Source organism: Callorhinus ursinus, unplaced genomic scaffold (genome assembly GCF_003265705.2).
Source record: "Callorhinus ursinus isolate GAN/ISIS: 27379988/994484 unplaced genomic scaffold, GSC_fseal_2.0 scaffold4, whole genome shotgun sequence".
Lineage (NCBI taxonomy): Eukaryota > Metazoa > Chordata > Mammalia > Carnivora > Otariidae > Callorhinus > Callorhinus ursinus.
Genome location: NW_027397066.1, coordinates 121589059 through 121613688, shown reverse-complemented (window position 1 = coordinate 121613688; position 24630 = coordinate 121589059). Strand labels below are relative to the sequence as shown.

The 24630-nt window shown below is 39.8% G+C and overlaps 1 long non-coding RNA gene across 1 annotated transcript in view; it reads left to right on the top strand.

Annotated features, from left to right (window-relative positions):
• LOC112826106 (uncharacterized) overlaps positions 1-15129 on the top strand; it is a 30974-nt gene extending 15845 nt beyond the window's left edge. Inside the window, exons 2-3 of the long non-coding RNA XR_003208848.2 lie at positions 7065-7283; positions 14401-15129. This is a non-coding gene — a long non-coding RNA (uncharacterized lncRNA). The remainder of the gene's footprint in view (positions 1-7064; positions 7284-14400) is intronic.
• The last annotated feature ends 9501 nt before the right edge of the window (positions 15130-24630 follow it).

The window sequence follows — 24630 nt, the reverse complement described above, 5'->3', positions numbered from 1 at the left end:
AGAAGAAGAAGAAGAAGAAGAAGAAGAAGAAGAAGAAGAAGAAGAAGGAAGAAAGAAAGAAAGAAAAAAAGAGACCAGCTGTATAGTGATGTAGCTCCAGGGTCAAATGAATAAGTAAGATTCCACAGTAAGTGCAAATGTGGTAGCAAAAGCCAGTGAGTAAGGATTTTAGAGAACCTTTTAATAGACATTACTATTTCTTTTTCTAACCAAGATAAGTATTATTATTTTTCCCCCTGCAATATCAAAGATAGAACTTACTGTGGAAGGAAGAAGCATTGTTTTTCAGAAATGTATTGAAACTAATCTGTATGCATTCTGTTCATTACAGCTATTCCAGTGACCCAAAATGTTATCCCTGGACAATCTGCATCACCTGAAGTTGTTATAAATGCAAATTCTTTGGCCCCATCCCAGAATGAATCAGAAACTCTGGGCATAGGGCCCTTCAGGTGCTTCCGATGCAGCTGGAAAGATCCAAGTCCACCTGTATCGCTTAAGAAAAACAGAAGAAGAAAAGAAATCCATCGAAACATTATTAATATAGAGATTTTAAAAATTATAACATTAAAGGAACATTAAGTAAATAATGAAATGTTATCAGGACATTTAAACAAGTCTGATGGATAGTTTTTAATAATGGAAAATATATATCATAGTGGAAAATTCAGAATACAACATTGATCTCAATTATGTAAAAGTAGTTCTGGAAAAAATAGAAGGAAACAAGCAAGACCAGTTAACAGTGGTTGCCTTGGAGTGATGGGATTATATGCACCTTTCTTTTCTGCTTCTTTATATTGCAGGTGCTGTTTTCAAAATTTCTATGAGGAGCCATTTTACAAAAAAAAATAATAAATCATTAATATACTGATTTTTAAAAAAGTAAAAAGAGACTTTCTAAAGTCAAAATACTATTTACAGATTATATTTTTGCTCATTTTTTTCTGCATATGCGGTTAATTAGGAAAAAATTGACACAGTGACAGTCCAAAGCATAAAGAAGAAACGCAGTCATGATGTTGCTTACTGGAGAGACAAAGCACAGAAAGACCATGGAGTTGATGTATTCAGTGTTGAAAGTGGTACAGGAAGTAAAAATTTGAGAGGGAGAGAAAATAATCTTTTTACAGACACTAACCATGTGCTTTACTCTTTAAAGTATCATTAGTTAGTGAAAATATTAAGCATTCTAAAGAAATGTAAAGGGAAATGTCTTCAAATTTAAAAGAAAATAGGCTTAAACATGTAACCCCTAAGAAAGCTGCTTATTTCGTCCCTATGTCATTTGAATTCACGGCCTGACAAACCAACTAGGGGAAAAAAATCCCTCATATTACTACAATGGTAAAGATTAATATCTATGTTTATGAATATCTTGAATGTTAGACCCTACATATGATTCTTTTTTTGACAAGTGCCTGTAAAATATATGTTAAAATTGATAAATATTAGGCCACAAAAACTCAGTAATTTTTTTAAAATCTAAAACTAAACAGGCTACACTCTCTAAAAATAATAAAATACAATAAAAATCCATAATAAACAAAAAACAAGAGGGGGGAAAGGGAATCGTTTGAAAACGGAGGAGGGAAATGATTCCAAATAAGTCTTAGGGTAAAAGGGAAATCAAAACTACAACCCTTAAGAAAAGGCACATGTGAAATAACAGAACTAATGGATGTATCCAAAGTTGAAGTCAGAAACACATTTATTATTTAAATATTTTCATTACTTAAAAAAGAAAGCTTAAAGGTAAATGAGGTATTCAGACAAGGAAAGATTCTCCCTGAGACCTCAGAGGGAGTACAGCTTGACCATCACCTTGATTTTGGATTCCTTGTTTCCAGAACTATGAGAGAATAAACCTCCTATTTTAAGCCATAAAAAAAAAGTAAATGAAGTATTTAACTCAATAAGTTAGAACTTTTTTTAGCTAGAATTTTTTTTAAAAAAATCATAAGAAAGCAAATAAAAGTAAAAACAGAAATTAAAGAACCGTGAAATAAAAACTATTAAGAGGTATAAGTGGACCAAGATTTGTGTCATTGGAGGAAAAGTACTACAGAAATGCCCTGGAAATTTCTAATTAAAACACACACACACACACACACACACACACACACACACACACACACACACTAGTACATTAAAATGAGGAAGGGGATAGAAATACAGGTTGAATATAGTTTTTAAAATTATAAAATAAGACCTACCTTTCCAATCATAGGGCAGGCTACATTATTCAGGCCAACCCTCACACCTGGAGGGAAGAACAACTTAAAAAATGAATACACAAAAAACCAGTTCATAAAAGCAACACAGATCTGCTGAGACAGTAAGGAATTTCCAGGCCAAAATCTAAATAGAGGAGGACCCTCAGAGATGTTAGCAGAGCACTTCAGTTGCTTTGCCCTAAGAGCCTTTGCTAAACTAGGCAAATTTTCACTTTAGTGGCCTGCAGAGTGTGGACAATGGAAATCAAAGCCCAGTGTTTACCTATGGTGAAGATCTAAAAGGAAACCCTCCCTGAATAAAGCCAAGATACTCAAGGGATATTCCCTCAGTCTAAGAATGAGCCAAAAGTTAACCTACCCCACTTCTGCAAGGAAGGTTTTCTTAGCTCTAAGCAGAGCAGGGATGGGAAATGAAAACCATCCCTGAGAAGTTTTAACCAGATGAATGCTTCAGGAGCTTGCATACCATAGTTACATCACCAAAGTGGTTCCAAAACCCTTAAGGCATGAATTTAAGCTTTTTCTGAACTGGTAGTGTTCTTATGTACCAGGCAGAGACAAAAATATCTTCACTTTCAGCCTGTAGGAATTCTTAAAAATAATTTTCCAAGGGAAAACAAAAAGCAGTTCACAGTCAAAAGTAACAGAGTGCTACAAGGAAATCACCAAGAACAAAACCCAACAGAAACAACAAACTGCAGAAACAAAAAACATATGTTGAATTTAGCTATTTGAATTTTTCAGGGACAGATAATACAATTACTATGCTTACTATGTTTTTAAAAATAAAAAACAAGTTTAAAACATCTTCAGAGAATAGAAAACTATAAAATAGAAGCTAGCACATTTGCAAGAGAACTAAACAGAACTTGTAGAAATAAAAAATAATTAAAACACTCAACTGGAGATTTAACAGAATTTCTATTAAGAAGTAGTTGAAAAAAGAATTAGTGCATTTGAAGACAGGTAAGAAGAAATTATTCTGAATGCAGAGATACAAAGGGGTGTTAAGTATGAACAAGAGTTTATGTAACATGGAGCTTAGAGTAATAAAGTCTACCACACATCTAATAACAGTTCCAATTAAAGAAAGAAAAAGAGATGTGGCATAGATAATGGCTGAGAATTTTCCAGAAGTATACCCAAAACACTCAAAATAAATCTCCACCTGGAAACATAGTGTCACTGCAGAAAACAAAAACTTAAGATTTTTTAAAAAGCCAGAAGGAAAAAAAAAAGACATTATATTAAAAAATCTTCGGTTAGATTGACAGCAAATGATGAAAGCCCATAGATAGTGAAATATCTTTAATTGTTGAAAGAAAATCACTAATCTAAAATCCTACATCAAGTAAACATTTTTAAACAAAAAATGGAGAGAGTTTACAACCACTCCAAAATCCCAAAAAAGAAATTGCAAAAGATATAATCCGGACTGAAGGGAAGTGATTTGAAAGGAAGAGCCTAATAGGCAAAAGGAAATAAAGGGCAGAGGAAGGACCAAATGGTATGAGTAAATGTGAACAAGTATTGCATGTTTCAAACAAAAATGATAGGTTTAGTGGAATGAAAAACAACTTAGACTTAAAATCTATTAAAATAATGAAATGTTATTTGGGCACAAGAAGTAAATGGACTTAAAAGTGTTGTAGGTCCTTGTAGATAAATATATTGATTAACTTTAGGTTTCAGTAAGTTAAATATTTGTATTGTAATTTCTATGTAAAAGGAATGGGGGAAACCAAAATGATAAAAATGACCGAATCAACTCAAAAGAAGACCCAAATGTAGTGAAAAGGAAACAGAAGAAATAAACGCAAAGCACAAAATAAAATGGTAGTTTATAATGACTTACACAGATAAGCCCCTTATCTATTAGGAATTATATTTAATGTAAATGGATTAAATACTCAAGTTAAAAGACAGATTCTGAGACTGGATTTTAAAAAATCAAAGCATATGCTTTTTACAAGGGGCACATCTAAAATGTAAGGATACAAAAGTATTGAAAGGAAGAAAATTGGCAAAATTCAAATAAGGTGTGTGGTTAGTGTATAGTATTATATAAATATTAATTTCCTGGTTTTGATAACAGTACTATGATTATGTAAAATGTTATAATTAGGGAAATCTTAGTGAATGGTATATGGGAACTCTCTGTACCATTTTTACAATCTTTCTTTTTTTTTTTTTTGAGGGTAGGGAGGGGCAGAGGGAGAGGGAGAGAGAATCTTAAGCAGACTCCACATCCAGCCAGGAGGGGCCCCATTTTTAGAACTTTTCTAACAGTTTAAAATTATTTCAAAATGAAATTGTACACATGCAAGTCTTATGATGCAGTAATACCACTCACAGGTGTATACCACAAAGAAATGTTTGCAGTCATGTCCCTGGAGGAACGTATAAGAATGTTCAGGGGCACCTGGGTGGCGCAGTCGGTTAAGTGTCCAACTCTTGGTTTTGGCTCAGGTCGTGATGTCAGGCTCATGGGATTGAGCCCTGCATCGGCTCCGTGCTCTGCATGGAGTCTGCTTGAGATTCTCTCTCCCTCTCGTTCTGCCCCTCCCGCTTGTGATATCTCTCTCTCTCTCTCTCTCTCAAATGAATAAATAAATCTTAAAAAAACCCAGAATGTTCACAGAAGCATTATGCCCTAAAATAGAAAGAAACAAATGTCCATTAACAGTAGAATGAATAAATTGTGATACTTTCAAATAAATAATCTGCTACATGGGTGAACACTAATGAGTCACAACAACCAAATACTCAGGGAAAGAATCTAGATATAAAATCTTTATGCTACATGATTCTGTTTAAAGTTCAAAAATAAGCAAATTATAATGTTTATGGATACATACTTGGGTGGGGAAACTACGGGAAAAAATAGAAAAGTGATTATTTTAAAAGTCACTATTATGGTTACCTTTAGGAGCTGGAGGGGCTTGCGTCTGGGGAGAGGAATGAGGGAGTTAAGAGAAGGCATGGAAGCTCCGTGCCCCTTCCTCATATACTCTGCTCTACGCATCTCCTCATCTGGCTGCTGATTTATATTCTTTATTGTATCTTTTAATACACTGGTAAACTAAGTGTTTCCCTGAGTTCTGTGAGCCATTCTAGCAAACTAAAAGGACCTAAGGAGGAGGTCGCCAAAACCTCCAAACCTCCAATCTGGAGCCAGTGGGTCACAAGCACGTTACCAGCCTGGGACTTTCTTGCCACTGGCATGCGTGGGGCATACGTGGGACACAGTCCTGTAGAACTAAACCCTTAACCTGTGGGATCTGATGCTGTCTCCAGGTAGACAGTGTCAGAAGTGAGTGTTTTGTGTGGGGTTCCCCCCAACCCATGTTGGGATTGGGTCTGGGGAACCCAAAAAGAACTGGTATCATTAGAAGCAGGACACAACAGAAGGAACACTCTGAAAGTATAGAGAGGAGATGAGCTGATTTAGGACCCCAGAACAGGAGAACATCTAACGCATTTACCCAGTTTTGTCGTTGCTGTCATCAGACCCAGAGAAGTCTTTTCTAAATAACTCCAATAGTAGATAAACAGCTTTGTTCCAAAGAGGTTTTAAGCAAAGAAAACGTAGGGATACCAGATTTAGCAAATAAAAATACAGCATCTAATGCAATATTCCAAATACTAAAAATGTTTTTGTTATTTATCTGAAATTCAAACTTAACTAAGCATCCTCTATTTTATCTGGCAACCTAACCTAAACCTAAATGCATTTTGGACTTCTGTTCAAATGGTTACATTACTACAATTATTACCTTAGGGCAGTGGTTCTTAACTTTGATGACAGATTATAATCAACTGGGGAGCCAGAATCTCAGGGGTGGGAACCGGGCATCGGTATTTTTACAATCAACCCTCCCCACCCTCTACCCCTCTCCCAACCAGGTGATCCTAATGTGCAAGGTGTAGAAAAACTGGATCAATGTTTTCAAATGTTTAAATATTCTCCAGTTTACACAAAAGTCCATAAAATGAAAAATCAATTTTCCAAAATAGTTGTCATAATTTAATTTTAAATGTCTTTAAATACATTGTCTTAACTTGACAGTAGTACGTGCAATGTATCTGACATGACCATATCACTTTACAGGCAGCCTGGTTTTTACATTTCTCTGGAAACATTCAAGCTTCCTTTCCTCTCATTCAGGAGAAAAATTGCTAAAGGTGATGCTATAAAAGCAAGCAAGGGCTCTTCCCTAAGCTGAGATGAAAAGCAATTCAATGTATTTTTTAAATTGTATTTGGTGATGGACTTTTATTTCAAAGTAGAAGGAAATACATTTTTAAAAAACAGATTATATTAAAGTATGAGAATTGCTTTGAAGCATAATTCAATATTTATCAAATTGTTTGTGTATTTCTGCTGAACTTGGAAAGAGTAGCTTTGGTCTCAGAAGACTAATATTAAACTGTCTATGATAAATATCCTTAGTCCCTTTTACACCAAATCCAAATGTGCTTATTTTGTTTCTTTTCAATTTCAGAAAAAAGGGAGACGAGACCGAACTGCCGAATGCTTTTTTTTTAATCTCATACATTATTTCAGCTTGTAGAACAAATAAAAATGTCTATTTACTTAATTAAAAGAACTCCATTGGCTGTGTTAGCCCGTCTTCCTACTGATAGTGAAAGCAACTATACTTATAAAAGGAAAGGATCAAAAGTTGCAGGTTCAATTTCTCCAACATTTTTTGTCTATTCTGACAGTTCTTTGGAGTATCAGCCAATGTTTTGAAAATGGTTTCTTCTGAGCCTTGAAATAACCATTTCTTACCTCACATTTTTAAATCATTATTTCCTCCCTAGGGATAATTGATGGAGTGCCTCCCAAATATCTCCTGATTATTGATTAATGCAAATTGCTGATTGGAAAGAGAAGTTACCCTAAGCCAGGAGTCTCATGGGGAAAGCCTGCTGGTCAACCCGACATGACTACCAGGGTGTGCCACCCGTGGTTGACTGCTCTTCTCTATCCAGGACCAGACTTCAGCCTGGCAGACTCACACTTGATTTATGATCTCTCAGGTAAAGACTCATTTTAAGCACACTCATGGACACTGAAGTGTGTGACAGAACGCCAATTTATTGATTGGTTATAAAAATATAACGTGTACTTCTGAATAATTCTCTCTACAGGCCAATTTCCATTTGAGGCCAAATTTCAATCAGAAGAGGAGTAAGATGATTTTAGTAGTTAGCATCATTGATCTATAATACCTGATATACCAGCTCCATTTTAGGGTTTTATCTCCTATGTTGCTGATCACCAGTTTTGAATGTTATATACTTTTTTTTCTTTTTACATATATCTAAACATTCGGTCAGATGACAGTGGAGTGTTGTTGGGCAAGAGTACTTTTCTTTATCCCCATGGTGAATTTGTCTTATTGATGAAATGATACCTCATAAGCTTTTTTAATGGCTTACTCCAGAGTTTAGTCATATTTTTTTTCATATTCTGAGAAGCATCTCAACACTGAACAGAAGCTGCATGAGAACAGAACTCTTGTCTGTCTCATTCACAAGTATACCTCCAGAGTCTAGAACAGCGTCCATAACATAAACACTAATAATAATAGTAATAGAACAAAGGAACAAGCGCTGTTTTTAGTTACTTCTACATTACACAAATATTATTAGAAAAAAGAACATGGGGGCGCCTGGGTGGCTCAGTCGGTTAAGCAGCTGCCTTCAGCTCAGGTCATAATCCCAGGGTCCTGGGATCGAGCCCCGCATCGGGCTCCCTGCTTGGCGGGGAGCCTGCTTCTCCCTCTCCCTCTGCCTGCCTCTCTGCCTACTTGTTCTCTCTCTGTATCTCTCTGCCAAATAAATAAATAAAATCTTTAAAAAAAAGAAAGAAAAAGAAAAAAGAACATGCCCTAAGTTCCCATGGGTTATTCGTCTTTGAGGATCTCAAAGGAAATAACTCACATAGAACTTGCCTTTGACCCATCAGTTTAAATTGGACCTTTCCATCCCCACCCACCACTTTCTTATTCTCTCTCATCTTTTTTTTTCCTTCAGCACTTACCACAGTTGGTAGCTTGCAATTTATTTGTGCTTATTTATTTAAGATCTGAATCATAAGACCTGGAAGGTAAAGACTGTCTGTTTTATATATATAGTCCATGTCTATAGCTTATCTTCATGCTATGGGCTTCATGATATTTAATAAAAATCACTTGATCTGGGTGCCTGGGTGGCTCAGTCGGTTAAGCATCTGCCTTTGGCTCAGGTTGTGATCCCAGGGTCCTGGGATCGAGTCCTGTGTTGGGCTCCCTGCTCAGTGCAGAGTCTGCTTCTTTCTCTGTCCCCTCCTCAGCTCCTGCTCTCTCTCTCAAAAATTAGTAAATAAAATCTTAAAAAAAAAATCCTTCGATCTATCTTGAAGTTGTAGGAGGAATAACAAATGACTTGGGGATTTTGGATGTCAGGCTAGTTGGATGATGAGCTATTTTGCCAGGTAGCCATTCCAACACCCCAAAACATACCCCACAGAGAAGTGCTGCTCACAGGCAAACCATGGGTCATTGGTGTTCCCCCCACTACCTATAAGAAGGAAAGAGCAAGGAAACAATTTCATGTTCATTTTGTAAATTTGAAAGTTAAGATTAATTTATTATATTCTCTGGAAATCTAGTTGCATACTTAAAAATCATTATGTTCCTAAAAGTTGTTCATCCCAGCTACTATTCCGTTCATGGTGCCCTTTGCCTTGACTATTGCATTTTATACATTGAAGTGCTATTTACATCTGTTAGTTTTACGTGTTTTATTGCATGTTATGATGGCCAATTCACAGAAATAAATCAAGTATTCACAGGTAGTTAAGTGTTAAGAGTTGTGTTGCAATGATAACGTCAACATAACAGAGCCCTGTAAACGGTGAACAAGAGTCCAATGCAGATATCGAACATGAAACCATGTGTGCTAGAACAAGGGAATCTTGATGAATATGTGAAAATTGGATTTTATCAGACCAGCAATCAATTTGCCTCTAGTTTCTATTGCATTGTCTGTTACAAAACTTTGTTAAGGAATGGCAAGAAGCCACAGAAGCTTTTGCATTGCTTTCAAAGTACAGTGACCTTTCTGATAAACCAATTGAGTTTTTCCTGAACAAGCATAAAATAATGCTTTCTAATATGAAATTGATAAATTTTGTCATTTAAAGGTGAAGAGACCCAACCTAAAGAAACATTATTCGAAATTGTAAACCGAAAACCAAAACCACCACCACCAACAACAACAAATAAGGAAGTCACCCTGTTGCTAAAAGGTTTATAAATCCAGCTGTAAGGCTAATGATAATTACCATGCCCGGGAAGAAACTTAAATTAGTACTGGGAATTTCGTAATCGAAGAGTGCCATTGTACATCATGTAATATTCATGGCATATAGCACAGAAGGGCAATGTTTATCATGAGTGCCCACTAGCAGACATTTGGCAAGAATCACAGATGTGCAGAGTATCAATCAACACTTGGCAGAAATATGCAGAAATATAGAGAAGGGAGGTGCTCAAGGACTCACCGGTGAGTTTAGCGCTCCGCCCTCGTGCTAGAGGAGATATCTCACGTAATTGGCAATTATTTTGTAAGCCATGAGGCAGGCTGGAAAGACACCCACGGTATCAGCCATGTTTTCAACAAGGAAGTGTTTGCCCGTTGGAGAAATTGTCCCTTTACCTATTGCTTCATCTCAGGACATAGTTGGTGAACATGGTTAATGTGTTCAAACTGTGGTCACTGAGTGTTTACCTTTGAAGCCTGCTTTGTGAAGAAACTGTCAGTCAGTACAAGCCTTCTTTTCCACACAGAAGTAAACTGTTTATCAAGGTGAAAGTGTTTAGACAAGCTTTTGAAATCGGGGATGAGATAGAAGCATTTCCTCATGACACGGATAATGGCAATTTTTTTAAATAAGTAAGTAGTGTTTTCAAGTGGCACATTTCAATGATATATTCTATTTTTTAATAGCCTCAGGTTATCAGGCCAGAGTGTAAATTTTCTCATTTTAAGTATTGTCACTATCAGGACTTCTTAAGAAGACCAAACTGTGGGGTAAATCTTTTAATCAACAAGTTTGATTTTAACACTTGATTTTTTTTTCATTCATTGGGGAAATCCAAGACAGTATGGGACATCCTTATATGTCATATTCTCCAAAAATAAAATAAAAGAAAGCAATCCAAATGCTTTTCCCAAACTAGAAAAACACTTTTTAGAGCCAAATGAAATCAAAGTGAAGTAGGATTCCATTTACCATCATCTGTGAGGTTGAAACAAAACATTCCAAGTATCAGGTATGGACCTCCTTTCTTTTTTATTTTTCACATAGCATTTTGTGGGACCTGTGGTCTGGGAAGCACACTTTGCGAAAGGCCAGCCCTACAGAATTGTGAGATTGGGATTTATAATAAGAAATACACATGTGGTCTTCATCCCCATTTCTGGCACAGAGCTCCCTAAACCCTTGGAATTTCCTAAGTGATGAGAGCAATGCAAGTGTGTTGATATGCTTAACAAACCCTTTTCAACCTCACCTGAGTTTATGTTAACGAGGTGGCTTATGGAAAGTACATAAGGCTGGGAGCTGGCTGCCAGGGGAATCGATCAGTTGCTAAGAGGGTTGAAAATACCTGTTCCATCCCACCGACCTTGGAGATGCGAGAGGAGCTGGAGGTTGTTGAATCAATTGCCAGTAGCCTATGATCTAAATCAATCATGTCTATATAATGAAACCTCCATAAAACCCCCAAAAAGATGGGATTTGGAGTTTCTCTATTGCAGAACATGTGCAGGTGCTGGGAGAAAGGCTGGTCCACAGAGCTTGAAAGTTCTGCCCTTTCCCCCACACTTTGCCCTCTGCAGCTTTCCGTCTGGTCCTAAGTTATATCCTTTTGTAATAAACCAGTGATCTAGTAAGTAAAATGGTTCTCTGAGTGCTGGGAGCTGCTCTAGCAAATTACCCAAGCCCAAGGAGGGGTCGTGGGAACCTCTGATCTATAGCTGGTGGGTCAGAAGCACAGATGACAACCTGGACTTGGCATTTGGCATCTGAAGCGTGTGTGTGTGGTGGGGGGTGAGAGATGTCATAGGACTGAACCCTGACCCCATGGGATCTGAGGTGATCTCTTGTAGATAGTGTCAGAATTGAATTGAATTGAATTGAATTGAATTGTAGAACACCCAGCAGTGTTGGAGAATTGCTTGGTGGTAGGGAAAAAACCCACACGTTGGAATTGGTGTCAGAATGAAAGGAATCATTTATATTGCCATTTGTTTGTTTTTCACCTGTTTTATGCGATCACTGCAGGTTATCAGTGGCTCAGTTGCTGTCAAATGATCTTAACACTTTTTGTTATACAGTATGTTTAAATGACAATTTTTTTTCTTATTAGAAAAGCAATGTGATCTTATGGAAGAAAAGTTGGAAAACACAGATCAGCAAAAAGAGTAAAACACCCATGATCCCACCATTTGGGGGTTGTCACTGTTAACAATATCTAGGTATCAATTCAGCCCTCTTCTTATTATAAATATACACATTTATATACTACAAGAAGACCATTCTGTACACACTTTTGAAACCTGATGTTTAAATTAACAGTCTACCACAAACTTCTTGCCATGCCAGTATTTGTCTACAGTATTATTTCTAAATGGCTAAAAATTCCATATTTGTGAATATGTAAGTATAATACTAAAATGCAGGTCTGAACTATTGGCACAGACTTTGTAGGTTCAGGAAATACATAAATGTCTCCATTCGTTTTATCTCTTCTGGGTTGCATTTTAATGCCATTATTTTAAGGAAGGATTTGGTCAGCTTTTCCTAATCCCTCCACAGCTGCATTTTGACTATTTAGATAGAGCCACAGCTGATCAAGGTTATGTGTGTCTCTAACATATTTGCCTATGACCTAGCTCTTAGATGAATCCCGAAAAGTGACTATAATGTCTAGAGACACCTGTTAGCAATTCACGTATATTTATTTGTGCATTGGTTGTCATCTCTTGCACACTCTGGACGGACGACTGATGGTGGTTAGCAACAGAAACTCAAAGTTCAAGGGAGAAAATGGGAAAAATGCAAACCATCTTCCAGGAAAGGAATTTGGCTTTTGAATTGAAATCTGTAGAGAAATCACCATCTTTTCCAAAGATGATGCTCCCTAAGTATTTCCATGTGCCACCCAAAACCTTATGTGTAATTATGTTCCTATTTCAAAGGCCCTTGGAGATCAAAAGGGATTGACTTGGCGGAACCACTGTTTTCAGGAAGGAAAGGATGAGTTGGTGAAAGCCATAGTCTTTTGCAAGGACTTGAGTGAGGGCTCTCCCCTGCCCTTGTCATCATGTCTCCTCCTTTCTCACTGCCTCAGCAACACCTATAAAAGTCATAGTACAGCAAGGTACTTCTGCGAGTACGCACTGCAAGGTACAGTGCGAGTACACTGCACCTGAGTTCTCACACTGACTGTGAGTAGAGGGACGGCTCCTCTGGTGAAATAAACTCTCTTAAATTTGAGGACCCGGTGGGTCACCAACTCTAAGCTCCTGAAGGATAGAGGGTTTACTCCAAAGTAGGAATTAGAAGTAGGGACACAATCAGGCATACTTTGAAATTAATTTCAAAGATGGAAGTGTGTATCTTTATTTAAAAAAATATATGGGCAGTTGATTCACTTAGGGATATCATTGTTTCTAAACCATAAACATTTCTGATCAGGTATAACAATAAGCACAAACAAATAGAGGATTAAAGATCACACACTTTAAGAAACAGAACTAGCTTAATTCTAAAATCTATTTTGGCTTATTGATCACGTAGAAGTATTCTCTTTCAATTTGCCAAATCACTCAGTCCATTTCTAAGGATGTTTTTATGGACTTAGAAAATAGATCTTGTGTTGCTGCCAAGGAGGGCTTTTGTTGCCAATAAATAAACTCCATACACATGCACACATGCACATAGACACAAGCTTCAATCTAGTTTCATGAACAGTCCTTCAAGAGCAGTCAACACTATTGTATGTTAATAGTTTAGAAACTTTTACAATTTAAAGTGAAGTCAGCAGCAAAAGTCCCAAAGGAATAATTAATGCTCAAAAAATAATTGTTGATTGAAACCCTGTTCAGTCAACACGTCTTTGAGAAAGAAAATACGTATTTGCCGACATAGAGATATATTTCTACTTTCACTTAAAATGGCTCATCTTACTCACATGTGCTTAGTCGTTCCCTTGTTTCTCTCTACATGCTCATGCAATTAGATAATATGCACTCAAAAGATATTTCTTGAACAAATGATCCTTAGAATTGCAAAGTATATGTACCTGACCTGAGCAGAATTATTTCTTAAGTCAAGACACTTAAGGGAGACAAAACTCTTAATGAAATGTACATATCTTGAGAGACGTTTAGATCAGAAGATGACCCAACAGATCATTTCATCCAATCCCTTCATCTTACAGATAAAAGGACTCTTGCCCCGGGGAAGTCAAGTCGAATTGTCTAAGGCCAGAGAGCCATCCATTGGCAAAGCTGAAACTCAAAGACTCCGGGACTCCCAGGTCTCCCGACACTTAGGCTGAACAATTTTCACTCCTACTCTGACCATTTCTCACGTGGTGTGTGTTTTAGGAAATCCATATATGCAATAATATTATACATCCATGTTTATAAAATATACACTGGCATGTATTGAAAGTTAAGCTACTCCTAAGTCAGTTCCTTACAGAAACCTTCGCCTATCCCTCAGACTTGGTCAGCAAGCTCCCATGCACTCTCATAGACTAATGTCCCAATCATTCAGAGCACTAACCCTGGTCATAATTTTACATTTTCTTGTATGATCACAAGACTGTTAATTCTGTGAGGACAGGAAACACATCTATTTTTGCTATTATATGCCAAGCATCTAGCACAGCATCTGGCACTAAACAGCAAACTCTCTGGGAAGAACTGGGTAGCCACCGTGGGTCCTGGACTCCAGAATAAAACTCTACTCATTTTGGCATTTAGGATGCCCCTAACATAATGGTTATGAAGGGACCCCTCCTGGTCAACAAGCCCCTTGCTGACACTCAGAGGGTGTTAGGCTTCTAATCAGCCTTTTGATTGCCTATTTCTTTAGGATGAATGGAGAATAGCAGTTCAACAAACATTTGAGAAAAGCAAGCACCGTGATGTAGAAAGTCCAAGATTAAACATCAACAACAATAATAAAAACCCAGAAAAATCTGTAGCAGATAAAGAAAAAAAAATTAGAAGATATTTCAAAAATTTTTGGAAAAAAAGAAATTTTGAAAATAAAAGATATTCACTTTGAGATTCACTTTGAGATACTCTATCCGAAAGAAGATACATGTCCACAAAGTAAGAATTGGATCCTATAGAAGAGAAACAATCAAGGAATAATAGGTCTTGGAAATGAAATACGATATCTGAAATAAAGCATTCAATTGAAGGGCTGGATGACAAAGATGAATAAATCTCTCAGAAATCTGTATTGGTTTCATATTATTGCTATAACAAATTGCCACAAACTCAGTGGCTTAAAACAACACAAATTTATTACCTTATAGGTCTGGAAGTCAGAAGTTTAAAATGGATCTTCTTGGGCTACACTCAAGGGGTGGGCAGGTTCCTTCTGGAGGTTCTAGAGGAGGATCGGTTTCCTTGGATTTTTCAGCTTCTAGAGGCTGTCTGCATTCCCTAACTTGTGGCTCCTTCCTTTGCTTTGAAAGCCAGCAGCATGGTGTCTTCCATCTGACCCCTCTCTCTCACTTCTGCTTCCCAGTCCCAGCTCCTTCTTTGATTCTGACTCTCCAGCTTCCCTCCTTCCCTTACAAGAACATTTGTGATTTCATTGGACCCATCTGGCTAATCTCTCCATCTGAAGATCTTCAACTCACATCTACAATGTTCCTTTTGCCATGCAAGGTAACATGCTCACAGATTCTAGGGATTAGGCTGTCCCTAGCAAAACTGATGAAATAATTTTAATAACAGCTAGAACTATCATTGTGACTTTCACCATGACGAAGAATGAAGAGAATTCCACAAGCTTTCAGTGGAAAAAGAGATCCTCTAAAAAAGATTGATAAGCAGTCTGGCATCAGTTTCTCACCAACAATCCTAGATAGCAAGGAAAAACTCTAACAGTGCCTTCAAAGTTCTTTGGGGGAAATATTTTCAACTTGCAATTCTTTTTTTTTTTAAGATTTTATTTATTTATTTGAGAGAGAGAGAATGAGAGAGAGAACACGAGAGGGGGGAGGGTCAGAGGGAGAAGTAGACTCCCCGCTGAGCAGGGAGCCCGATGTGGGGCTCGATCCTGGGACTCCAGGATCATGACCTGAGCCGGAGGCAGTTGCTTAACCAACTGAGCCACCCAGGCACCCTTCAACTTGCAATTCTTTAACACAAACTATCCACTGGGGGGAGAGTGAAATGTAAGACATTTTCTCAACGTTGGCCTTTATTTATTTTATTTTTTTTTAAGGAAATAACTTTTAGCTGAACTCCAACAAAATGAGGAAGAAAGCCAACAAAGAGGATGATACAGAATCCAGGAACCGTAAATTCAACCTGGGACAGCAGTGAAGGTAAGTCCTGAGAAAGTGGTCATCCGCGCCTGGGCTGACTTACATAGACGGAGGGCCACGGAGACAGTTCCAGGAGGGAGGGCCCCAGAAAAAAGGGGGGGCATTTGGTAGACTAAATAATAGGATGAAGACTTTGGTAAAACTTGAAGATGTGACAAAGGACCAGAAGTGTTCAAGGAGAAAAGAACTAGTTAGAGACAATAGAGGATTGATAGATAATAGATTAGATGTAGGGATAGAGAGATGAGAGGTAGATAGAGAGAGAGATTTGTTATAAGGGATTGGCTCGCCCGATTGTGGGGGATGGCTCTACAAGTCTGAAATCTATAGGCCAGGTTATCAGGAAAGGAAGATGACTGCAGGTTGAAACCATGGATACAGGCTGAAAGCTGGGAGGAATTTCTTCTTTTTTTCTGAGGGAAACTTCAGCCCACCACTTTAATCTCCCTTACTTAGAATCAACTGATTGGGGGCTTTAATTGTATCTTCAAAATCCCTTCACGGCAACACCTAGATTGGAGTTTGAATAACAGGACTCTAGCCTAGCCACGTCACAATATCAAAAACCTCATGACATGCAAGTCAAAGAAAAGAAAAGAAAAGAAAAAATCAGTAACTCTAAGAAAAACAAAAAGATCCCATCATTAGAAAGTTATGGTCCTGGGGCACCTGGGTGGCTCAGTCGGTTAAGCATCACCCTTTGGCTCAGGTCATGATCTCAGCGTCCTGGGATCGAGCCCCGTGTCAGGGTCCCCACTCGGCGGGGAGTCTGCTTCTCCGGCTCCCTCTGTCCCTCCCCCCACTCCCCACCCCCGCTTGTGTGCACTCTCTCTGTCTGTCTCAAATAAATAAAATCTTAAAAAAAAAAGAAAGTTATAGTTCAAATAAAAAGCAAACTGCACTCAAATGTTATTTTGATTACACAGTAGAACACACAAAAGGAGAACCCATTTGAAGTTCCCTCCAGAAACATTTCCCTCTGAGGGATGGTGTTGTTGAGATATTAGAACCATAGAGCCGCTTGGCTCTAGCTGGATATTATTTACATAGTTATGATAATGTAAATGCTGTTTATTGGCTTGGAACAATTAGAATCAACCTGGGGGCAAATCTCAGGAGACTTGACTCTGTTTAAGGAACATGGTGTAAATCCCATCAACCCTGACTTTGTGAAAATAGAGGTTCAGGTTACAAAGCTGGGAGGAGAAGCTGAGGGCAAAGTGAAGGAAACAAGAATCATGAAACTGCTATCCTGGGCGGAGGCAGGAAGGGGATGTGGGAGCCATAGAGTCTAGCGAAATCGTCTGTCCCGGGGGATCAATAAACGAGGTCTAGAGTCGATAAATCAAGAAATGGAAGTAGAAGCTTATTATTTAGAGCTGCAGAGATGGCAAGCAAAAGAAAAACAGTCACGGATGACAATGATGGCCTAAGGGCAGCAAAATTAAGAAAGGGGAGAGCAGAGTCTGACCCTGTAGCTTTGCAAGGGTAAGTCCCTCTGTACTGTTCGTTAATGAATCACAGGCATGTCACCTGAATGAAAAATGTAAACAACAGTGTTTGTAAACAAAAATCTCAAACAAAACAAAAGGCTGTGTGAGAGAAGTAGAAGATGAAAGTTCGAGAACACTGTAGGAATCACCATATTTACAGTGGAAATCCAGCATTACCATCCAATCCCATCTTCTGTCTCCGTCCCCAGTGAAGCCCCCCCCACCCCCGAGATTGGTGTTTGGGGGTCAACATTCAGCATCGGGCACACAGCTGGCCTGGGGGTTGCGGAAGAATGCTAGAGGACAAGTCAAGTATCACGTGGTAGTAACATAACATCTGACCCCTGGTCAAGATCACAGGGCATTTCTCCAACTGCCCGGCTTCCCAGGCCATCTGCCTTTTGGCCACTCACATGCACAGTCAGCTCTGATCAAACGGCCACTTGGCCACCACGGGAAGGAACCTGGAGAGAGGAGACTGCTTTGCCAGTGACCCCAGTCCTCCTAGAGGGTCACCACATGCTGCAGGTGAGTAAGGCTTTTGTTGGAACGGTGCCAGGTCTGACTTCCTCATCGCAATTTCCTGGCAGCTGTGCTCCAAGGCTAGATGAAATCTTGACTCTTCCCAGAAGCCACTCTCAATAAACATTTGCTGAATAAATGCTTGCATACATGAATGAATGATTAGAAGGTGGAGGAGAAAAGCCTCCAAGACGGGCTTGGAGGGGAGCGGGGCGGCAAGTGGGGGCACCCCATTATCTCTGCAGGTGCAGGAGCAGGGTGGGCAGGAGGAGAGATGTGGGCGGCACGGGCGCAGGCAGAGGGCAGACCACGGAGCGCTGGCTTCTCCTATCAGTCTTCTCTTCGTGCTGTCCGCTCTGAACTCCTCTTTCTCTGCTGCCCTGTGACACTTGGCCCCGGGCCCCGCGCTCTCAGGCCTCTTCCCGGCCACCCCTTGGTTCTGCTCTGCATCTGCAGTGTGCATGCAGTTGTCCCTGCTGTGCACATAATTCTAATGCTTGGCTTCTCCACATTCACAGAATGTTCCTCTGCTCTCCCTTCTGGCCTTTCTTCCTCCATACCACCTAGTCTTTTCTAGGAGTTCTGAGAGAGGGAAGACAGGTCCGCACACACGGAGCCCTCGCCCCGCAGCTGACCGGCTCATGATGGCGACATACCTCATTGAGCTGTTCTGCGGTCGGGGTTGGGAGCGTTTTTCTCCCTCTCTTCCCCCATGAGAGCACCTCCGGAGGGAAACTTTTTCAGCGGTAGTTCCGAGCAGCAAGTCGAATCCCCACAGGCAGTTGTGCAACCCGGGAAGAACCTCCTGTTGTTCTTCGGTGTTACGGCAAAGCTTCGAACATGGCTGCCCCGTGCTAGACCGTTCTTGCCACTCTCCACGGCCACTGCCTCAAGGCTGTAATTCGTTAAGAGAGGCGCGTTCCATGAGCAAAAAAGAACCTCAGTTTTACCATTCCAAACCGAAGGGCTGTGAGGCTTCTCTCTAAATGCATAAAAATGGACTTGGGACAAGAATTTTCAAGGGAACTTGTAACTGTCACTACCTACAGAGAAAAGGAAGGAACAAAATGCATAGTCCTTTTTTAAAAAGTTAAATAACTTGGCCCATGTATAAATAAAGCAAGTCATCACAATTTCAGAAACTAAGAGCCTATGAAACTGCAATTTTAAGAGCTGCAACACAGCTCAGTAATTTTATTACAGAATTTGCATTCTGACCTGCGGTACAAATTTAAACGTAATTCAGAAGTATCTCCCAAGTGTGTGTGTGTGTGTGTGGGGGGGATAAATGAAAGTACCAAACAGCACTCAGTCGTAGTGCGGTTACATAATCCGGTGTAAAACAGAGATCAAGTGCAGTAAGCAGATGCCTTAGCCCCAGTTTTAAAGTGGTACCCTTGATATTATAGTTAATCAGTTTAAGAAGCCTTTCTAAGAAAACTGCCGGAAGCATCAGGCTTCTCTGATGGGAAGGCAACATGGGCAAGCAGTGGAAAGATCCCTGGAGACCGGCTTCCAGACAGAGCTAGGACGCTGAGGGGCCGCGCGGCCGTGGGCAAGTCCCCCAACCACCCAGGACGAAGCTTTCTTCATCGAGGGAGGGAAGTCGATATTGGGTGAGATCTTAACCTTTTATTGGCCACAGATGGTTTTGAGAATTTAATGGAAGCTATGGGCCCATCCATCTGCGGGGAAAATACACCTCAATACGTGCACAAAACATTTTAACTGCAGTTTCAGGGGCTCATCGCACCCCCCCCCACAACCCTCCTCCTCTTATCCCGCGCGTGGGTATCTGAGGGTTTGTGGCCTACCCGCTCTCCCTGGTTCTTCGAGGTCTCTCCTTCTGTGACTGCTGGGCCGCCTCAGCTCAGTTGTGCACCAGGCTGGGCCACATCCTCCACTCTTGGAACCCCCCAGTATAACCTTCCGGTCACAAATGCCCTTGATGAAAGCTTGTTGAATTAAGCCTTCGCAAATACTCACCTGCCTTCACGCATCTCCTGTGTTTTTACTGAACACTATTCTGAAGAAGTAGAACATGAGAATCCCAAGGAAATGAAGCTCAGATCTCACATTCAGACCCAGGGTGAGACTTCCCTGTGGAAAAAGCAAATCGTGTTCAAGGGTGAAAAGACAAAAATCATATTTAGAATAGCAGTTTCTGGGATGTCAGTTTACTCCAGCAAAAGATCATAAACCTTTAGTAAATTCATTTTTTCATTCAGACAAGCATTTACTGAGTGCCTATTGTATTCTGAACCTCAGGTAACACTCCAGCGCCTAAGAAGATAAACGAGATACAGTCCTGCATTGAAACAGCAGCTAGTCGAGTGGAGGACTATGAGGAGAAAATTACAGTAGGAGCATTCGTCACTTATGGTGGGAGTATGTCGAGAGTGTTATAATACCATAATGGAGGGGGCAACACTGCCTGAGACAGCTGCAGGAGGTCCCAAATACTACTACTACTACATTTTTTTTTTAAGATTTTATTTTTTTATTTGAGAGAGGGAGAGACAGAGATAGCAACAGACAGCACAAGCCGGGGAAGTGAGGGAGAAGTTGACTCCCCCTGAGCTGGGAGCCGGACATGAGGCTTGATCCCAGGACCCTGAGATCATGACCCGAGCCGAAGGCAGACGCTTAACCGACCCCAGCCCCAAATACTTCTTGATAATGAGTTGGAATTTTCTGGGCAGCAGAAAAATTAGACGCTGCGTAAAAGCAAGTGGTCGTCAAGGATGAGGAGAACAAGTTTTCCAGAGTGACTGGAGCTTAGGGCCTATATGGGGACACACTAAGAGGCAGAAGCAGCCAGACTATGCTCTGCAAGAGGGTGGCACTTCATTGACCTCATTATTTTACATGTCATATATGGTGATAAGGACCAACTGAAGGATTTTCTTCGGAGTAGAGTGATAACACTGGTATTTTAGAAAGAGCGCGTAGAGGATGGATTGAAGATGGGGGAGCCTGAAGGCAGGTTAGTTAACACTCTTTACACACATCTCTCTTTGTATGCTCTCTTGAGAAAAGTTTTATTTGCCTAAGCCCTATGCTTATATGCCAGTTTTTGATAAATATTTCTTTGCTTAATTGGTAATCACGGTTTGCTGGGAGACATTTGACCTCATATTCATCCATTATGATTTTGTTTTTCACCCCAGTTTGAACAAGAAATCATTTATATGAGCTTTTATACCTGGCATATGTGACCACAAATATATTTTAACTAAGAAATACCATACTTAATTGGAAAAAAGAGCCTGCAAATCATTCGTGAATGTACATTCAGTTAGCTCTAATTTGTAGTCTCTGAAATGGTGAGCATGGGTGCCATTGATGGCACCATATTGTTTCAAATGTCTTAACATTTTATTTCATAATCCAAGCATTTACAGTTTTATATGTTATAAAACTGAATGCTAGTTGTGTGCTACCACCAAGATGCTTTACCTTGCCTCATGTTATTCATTCTTTGATTCCACAAACATTTACTGGGCCCCTACCATATTCCCAGGCGATGTTCTGTGTTCTGCTGTATCAGACAGAGAGGATCCCTGAGCAGGTGGTGACCACTGGTGATGTGATGGAGAGTGCATTGGGACTACCACGGCCAGAGAGGTCAGCAAGGACCGAAGGAAGTAATACTCCAGGAGGAGTCATCGTGCAAACAGCAAGGAAAAGAGCATTGGAGGAAGGGGGTGGCTGGTGCAGAGGTGTTCAGGTGGGAATGAACCTGGTATGTTTGAGAATTTGGATTGGGGTGGGATGAAGCCAGGTGGGAAAGGTACTTCAGAACCAGAGCACACAGGACACAGGACACTGAATCTCAAACCTGAGACCCACTGCCTCTTTAAAAAGAATTGTAGTGCTCCTGCTACTGCTGAAGATAAAATTCCTATATATGTTAATTTCACCTTCACTGTTTTAAAAGTTAACAACATATTAAGAAGACAAAAGCTATCTAATTCCCCTAGGAAATGTAAGAATGGTATTAAACCATAAATCCTGCCCCTACTTTGTAGGTGGCCAATAAATTGATGGACCTCATCTGCATTTTTTCCCATGAGAAGAGTAAGACATGTCCTACGAGGCCCGTGTTGATTATTGTTTATTTTGTTAGACGATTGTTATGACAACCATAGTCTATGCATTGGGAAATAATTTATGCTTCATATAGTAGTTCCCTCATCTCATCTCTCAATGGATGAATATAACTAGCCCAAAATATTTGCTCATAAGCCCAAACTGGTATCATCAATCAGCCATTACTTCTTCTTAAAAGAGTAATTTTTAAAAAAGCAATTTATAATAAAGTACTTTGTATTTCAACATGTAAATGCTTAGGCACAACTCTGTTAGAAGACATACGTAAGCACCTAACGGCCTAGTTAGGCAGAACCAATGTGCATGTGAAAGGATGTTGCAATAGTGAATTAAACACAGCCAGGGGCTTCCTCAACAGTGAGGTGATTTTCTGAAATGGGCAACAGTTCCAGAGAAAACTTGGAACAAAACACAGCACATCCTTTTCTGCTTTGCATTTAATATATAGTATCGAGTCCAGATCCAGCCTCAGATAATGATTGACAGGTAGAATGAAGGCCCATCCTGCAACTGTAGGACATCTAGCATTCTTCACCCTGCCCACTAAATGCCAGGTGCGGCACCCCCTCTCAAATACTATGACAATTCCAATGCTCCCACCAAACTCCAATCTCTCCCTAGCAATGAGAACCACCGAGGCATGGCCTTATGAGACATAGGAAGGAGTTTGGATTTGATTCTAAGCACCTATGGGAACTTAATGAAAGGTTTTATGCTAGGAAGTAACATAAAATGATTTGCATTTTTAAAGGATTTCCCTGGATGCCCTGTGGAGAATCAACTGTAGCAAGAGCAAGACTGGTGATAGGGAGACCAGCCAGAAAGTGATGGTTGTAGTCCAGGCAAGAGATGATGGTGCCTTGGGCTAGGATGGAAGGAGCAGAGGTGGAAAGAAATGGATAAAGATATGCTTTGAGGGTAGAGGTAAGGGATCTACTGATGGAATGGATTGGGATGAGAAAAGATTTTTGGTTTTAGCAACTGGATGAATGATGGTGGTCTTTGCCAAGAAGGGGAAGAGCATGTGGGGGAGTGGCATGGGACCGTGAGTTCAGTTTTAGCCATGTTAAATTTGAGAGGACACCACGTGGAGATGTCAAGCAGACAGTTAGATGTCTGAATTCCTAGGGGATGCCCTGGCTGGAGATACGTCTGTGAGTCAATGGTATATAGAAGGCAACCCAAGCCATGGGACTGGAGAGTAGAGGAGGTCACCTTGAGAGAGTGGGTGTATGAAGGAGAGGAGGACAGCCAGGACAGAGCCTTGGGGCCCTCCAATACCATTAAATGAGGCCTCTGCTCTATTAATTATTCCATTAAGAGAAATACCGAAGTTTTTACATTAATTTTAATGGGAATATTTAATGATTAATGACACCAGTTTTGGCTTATGAACAAAAATTTTGGAACTAATTATACTCATTTATCAAAGCATGAAGATGTACTTCTTCATGAATTTCAAATTATTTCCCAAAGCACAGAGTATGATTATCCTAACAATCTTGTGATGCAAAAGTAGTAATCAATGTTTGGATCAAGGGCAGTCTACATAAGGGAGAACTGGGGCTTGTGTTCTCATGAAAAACTATAGATGAAGTCTATTAATCAATCTTTATTCGTCCCCTACAGAACAGGCACTGAGATTTTTCAGCTGAAAAATCACTTTTATATTTTCTAAGGGAATTTGATAGATTCTATTTTCTAAGTTAAAAAAAAAATCTCTTTTTCACAGCTTTATTAAGATATAACTTTCATACCATACAACTTTATTTAATTTTTTTAAAGATTTATTTATTTATTTTGGAGAAATTGAGAGAGAGAGAGAGAGAAGCAGAATCCCCACTGACCGCACAGGGAACCTGATGTGGGTCTCGATCTTACGACCCTGAGATCATGACCTGAGCTGAAGGCAGACGCTGAACCAACTGAGCCACCCAGGTGGCCCCATACCATACTACTTTAATGTTTTTGAATTTGAAGGCAGTTACAGTGAACTTTCGAATAGACATATATAGGTTAAAAAATAAATCACCCTGGCAGCCTAACCAAACATAACAATGACATCTCTTGTTTCCTGGGCACAAACTCAGGTAACAGTAGGACAAGCCGACTTTATATCATCGTCCCTCTTATTCACAATGTTCCTGATAGGTATGCCTCCCATTTTACAGAGAGAAATCCGGGCCCAAACAATTGGAGAACTTCACAGAGATCACAGGAGGTCATCGGGGCCAGGGTTTGGATGCAGGTCTCTGATCAGACCCTTTCTCTCTCCCTTACTTCCTCTAGCTCCCAGTCTCCCGGAAGACAGAAGCTCCAGCCTGGAATATATATAGGAACCATCCACCCATTTTAAGGGTAGATCAGTGTCACAACCTATTGGGATTGGCGTCTCAGTGATTCAAATTTTAAAGCGTTTTACTGTCACAGGGGATTAGCTTTAGAGCCATTTCTTAGTGGTGTTACAGTTAATGCCTTATGCTTAAGTAGCATTACATATCCTATAAAGGTTAAATTGGTTTATCTTGTCTCCTTCCTCTCAAAAGGCCCTATGCGAATTCCAATTTCTAAATACATTTAGGCAAGTGAGGGGGTAGAGTAGGAAAATTGGTAGGGACATGAGTTAAT